Source organism: Scylla paramamosain, chromosome 9, assembly GCF_035594125.1.
Source record: "Scylla paramamosain isolate STU-SP2022 chromosome 9, ASM3559412v1, whole genome shotgun sequence".
Lineage (NCBI taxonomy): Eukaryota > Metazoa > Arthropoda > Malacostraca > Decapoda > Portunidae > Scylla > Scylla paramamosain.
The window spans coordinates 9395001-9400000 of record NC_087159.1 but is presented as its reverse complement, the minus strand read 5'-3'; the positions used below and the strand labels follow the sequence as shown (position 1 = coordinate 9400000).

General features: G+C 49.6%; 1 protein-coding gene across 1 annotated transcript in view; it reads right to left on the bottom strand.

The window, feature by feature from the left end:
- Nucleotides 1–5000, bottom strand: part of LOC135103541 (G1/S-specific cyclin-D2-like) — a 65675-nt gene that overhangs the window by 58983 nt on the left and 1692 nt on the right. The window lies entirely within an intron of this gene.

Here is a 5000-nt window from a genome sequence, read left to right as displayed (position 1 = left end):
GAGAGAGAGAGAGAGAGAGAGAGAGAGAGAGAGAGAGAGAGAGAGAGAGAGAGAGAGAGAGAGAGAGAGAGAGAGAGCCTGTATGCACTTGACGGGTCACGTGACAGCAACACACACACACACACACACACACACACACACACACACACACACACACACACGTCACGTACCACACAGACAGCGCGGGATTACTGCCATAGACGGAACACTTAGACGTGAGCTACAAACCTTATGGCAACAACAACAACAACAACAACAACAACAACAACAACAACAACAACAACAACACATCCACCACCACCACCACCACAAAAAAAAAAAACACCAACAAAAATATCAGTAACAAGAGTACTACGAATCTAAACTTGAGTAAGGTATCAATAAAAACTACTAGTATTTTAAATGGAACCGTGCGCCTATGCCGTGACGTCACAGGTGCAGGAGGAGGCGCGGGTTCAGTTACCTTAGCAGAGTGGTGAGTGACAGTATTTGCGTCTTAGTCTACCGCCTCATACATAATACAAGTGATAGGGTAGTGCGCCCCTCACATACCCCCACATCTGGTGCTGCCTGAGGCGTGTCCATGAGGCAATGCAACACTTGAAAGGTACTATTATAATCGGTGAAGTGATTTTTTTTTTTTTGTGTAATGTTTTTCTTTCAGAGGCACGCGAAATTTACTCTCCCGCGAATTTTGTTATTTTTTTTCTTGCATTACGTTCAACTTTTTTTTTTCTTTTCGTTTATCTGGTTCGTGGATTAGCTTTCATAGATGAGATTTCGAGGTTACATTTTAATATTTACTTATTTTCTTGTTTATTTATATGTAATTAAAACGCTTTCGCGGGTCAAGACTGACGCAAGTTGAAGTCACGTGTCCGCTCTCTCTCTCTCTCTCTCTCTCTCTCTCTCTCTCTCTCTCTCTGAATCACCAGCTACGGGAAGAACTTAACAATCAGTCAGTCAGTCAGTCAGTCACTCGGTTAGTCGGTCACCGCCAGCCAGCCAGCCCGCGGGGAGGGAGGGAGGGAGGGAGGGCGAGAGAGAGAATGGGAGAGGGAAGGAAGGAGGGGAGAGGCGGAGACGGGGCACCAACAAGTGGATGCCTGCGCGAACTGCCAGACAGACAAACAGACAGACACGCGCACGCCCCCGCCGCCTCCTCTTTACCATCAGGAGTCTTAACCTAACCTAACCCAGCACGCTTTAACCTGCCAGCTCGTGATGCCTCCCTGAAACAGTCACTCACGCAGGCTGTGTTTGTGTGTATGTGTAAGAGGGAGGGAGGGAGGGAGGGTGGGAGGGAGTAGGCAGGCAGGCAGGCAGCAGCAGCAGCAGCAGCAGCAGCAGCAGCCACAGAGCACAGCCGACGGGGGGGCCACAACGGGTGGACTCTGCACCGTCTCTCTCTCTCTCTCTCTCTCTCTCTCTCTCTCTCTCTCTCTCTCTCTCTCTCTCTCTCTCTCAACTTCTGTCAGTCGGTCTTCTATGGTGGACTCTCTCTCTCTCTCTCTCTCTCTCTCTCTCTCTCTCTCTCTCTCTCTCTCTCTCTCTCTCTCTCTCTCTCTCTCTCTCTCTCTCTCTCTCTCTCTCTCAACTTCTGTCAGTCGATCTTCTATGGTGGACTCTCTCTCTCTCTCTCTCTCTCTCTCTCTCTCTCTCTCTCTCTCTCTCTCTCTCTTCCCGCTACCACCCTAACTACTACTGCTGTCTGCCACACCTCTGCCACACCTCCCCTCGCACTTATCACCCTTCTTCATTAACACATTAAGCCTACGACAAGTATTTACCAGAGGCCTAAGCCATCGCCAAGTATATCATAGGAGCGGGAGGGAGGGAGGGAGGAAGGGAGGGAGGGAGGGGAGGACGCAAGAAGAAAGGCGATGAGAAGGGTAGCTTTGGAAGGGAGTGTATAGGGAGGGGGTTCTAATCTTCTTAACGCTTGCTTCTCCTCGTATTAGTTGTAAGGGTACCAGGGTTATTAGTATTCATATTGGTGTATGTGCAAATTCTAGTGCATTTTTTATTCGTATTATGTGTTGTTGCTGGTTATTATTATTATTATTATTATTATTATTATTATTATTATTATTATTATTATTATCGCCATCATCATCATCATCGTCATTACCATCGTTGTTCTTACGTGATCAGCTTGACACACACACACACACCGATTATCAAAGAATATCATGTCTCAGACGTAACCCTTCATCCCGTTAAAAAAAAAAAACGATATAACACAAGTCAATCACTAAACAGCGACGAATTCCTTCCTGCAACTTCACCCATTTAGCGACGCCGCTCGCACCAGCACTGATCCTTTTCCTCCCCTTCCTCAGCAGCACTTGTTCACCCCCTTCCAGACTACTGTTTTTCATCCACACACCCCCTTCTTTCCCTTTCCACCACCAGCATCGCCTCTCTTAAACTACCACCACTGATCCCTAAAAGTAGTCTAGATTGCCTAACACTTCGCACCGGAGGAGCTCGCAGGGAACAGGACGGCCCGAGGAGATGGCGCAGGTAGAATTTTGAGGCCCGAGGGAGGACAGGAGGGATAGGGGAGGGAGGAGATGCCCTTGGGACCCTCGGGAGGAGAGGTTAGATAGCCGGAACTGCGACGGGCTGGGAAGAGGGGCCGCTGCAGGGTGACTCACTCCCGCCTGAAGTTTCTCCTCGCTCCTGCCGCTGCCACTGTCCCAACCACCCATCTGTAGATCCGAAGGGCGCCGCCTCTGCCACCACTATACCATTGCTGCCACCCAAGGCGAGTTATCCCCGGTCACCCCTTCCTCGCCTCCCCCTGCAGCCAACCTGACTCAACCCAATTCCTAACCACACTACAAATTCCTCTGATACGAGACCACAAGGAGAGAAGGGAGAGTGAGTGAAGGTGGAGTGGCTAAGGGAGGGGTTTTCTTATTCTCTATACACAGCCTCTCCTCCTCCTCCTCCTCCTTCTTCTCTCCCTTCCCCTCCTCCTTTCTCCCGATTGCCTCAGATACCCTCTCGGTGGACAGACAAAGGCTAGGACCTGATCGGCGGAGGAACACTAAGAGAGAGAGAGAGAGAGAGAGAGAGAGAGAGAGAGAGAGAGAGAGAGAGAGAGAGAGAGAGAGAGAGAGAGAGAGAGAGAGGCGCATGGAGGCTGAACGTCTAAGTTAGGGTCAGACAGGTGACGTCAGAAGGTGGCGGCGGCGGTGGCAGTGGTGACAGAGACAGGGTAACGTAACACAGCAGGAAGGCAGGTGTTACATAACCTAGCGACATCCACCGTCACCTGGGGAGGGTAACACCACCATCCGCCTACTACTTGTTACCAGGAGACGCTGCGGGACGGGTCGTGAAAGATGACATCAAAATATTCATGCCTACGTGTTTTATCAGATATCCGTAGCCACTGACACACACACACACACACACACACACACACACACACACACACACACACACACACGCATTAATAATTTCGTGCCGTCATAACAACGTAAATATATAGAAAGAGTTAATTACATAGATAAATACTGCTTGTCGAATCAAGAAAATGTATATTTCCAAGAAACTAAACCGGATCCTTATTCCAGAAACACACACACACACACACACACACACACACACACACACACACACACACACACACACACACACACACACACACACACACACACACACACAGCAAAGTGCAGAACACAAACAAGTAACGCCTGTGAGAGGAGAACATGAGGTAACTCATGAGTGAAGGGGAGGGAGGGAGGGCTGGAGGAGGGAAGGGTAGAGAGCGGCAGGGAGGAGGGCATGAGGAGGGAGGGTAGGTGGGGGCTGCAGCAGGATGAAAGCCAATGAACCTGCGGCAGGATAGAGGAAGGGCCGTACGGGCGGGCAGGAAGGAAGATGTGTGGGTGGGAGGAGTAGCGTGGGAGCTGCAGCCCTGCGTGGTGGCGACGGTGTGGGCGACGGAGGGCGAGAGGAGACCAGAGGACCTGAACCTTTACCGATTGTCTCTTTCCCAGAATCCCGTGACAGCCTCAGACGCTAACATTTACGGCTCACACTCCACTGTTTTCGCCTCGTCAAGACTCGTCGACAGAAATATTGGTTCAGACATCCTCACAAGATACCATTCTCCCTCCCGTCCTCTCTCCTTCCCCCTAACATCCCCACCACTACCCTTAACCACTCCCTTCCCCCTTGCCATCAGCGTCATCATCATTATCATCAGCCTTCACGTCAGCGCCGCAGTGTTTTATGGGTTTCTGTCATGGTCCGTGGACAGGATTCGATTCCACGTTTACAGGCAACGTGACGGACACTTTGACATTGAGGCAAGGAGTCTAGAGGTTCTTGCTAATACGTAACTGTTTATAAGGGTTTGTTTGATCCGTGAAGAATACTAATGTGACTTAGTAGCAGTGAAATTAATAGGGTTCAAAATTTTAGCGAAGCTCGAATGCTTTTTTTTTTTTTTTTACTGTGTGTGTGTGTGTGTGTGTGTGTGTGTAATTCACCACTGTCTTGATCATGTGCAGGACTCATGATCGCCAGCTATATCATGATGGAGAGAGCTTAGAATTCAACAAGATAGTTTTGTGTGTGTGCGTGTGTGTGTTAAGTAATAAGTGACTCAGTCGTGACCTTCCTATTCGTGACCTCCTTCCCCATTAACCTATCCACTTAGCTTACACTCATCTTCCGCTGTGACCCAGACACCCGAGCTTTACACACACACACACACACACACACACACACACACACACACACACACACACACACACACACTCACAATATTTTCACGGTCACGTGTATCTCAGATGGGAGTTTAAGTTTCAAACAAACATTTCTCGCAGTGTCTTCCTTCTTCGGCTGATGAGTATGCTGACGAGGCTCCTGTGTGTGTCTGAGAGAGAGAGAGAGAGAGAGAGAGAGAGAGAGAGAGAGAGAGAGAGAGAGAGAGAGAGAGAGAGAGAGGCTAGCAGGGCACTAGGCTAGGAGCGCATAGT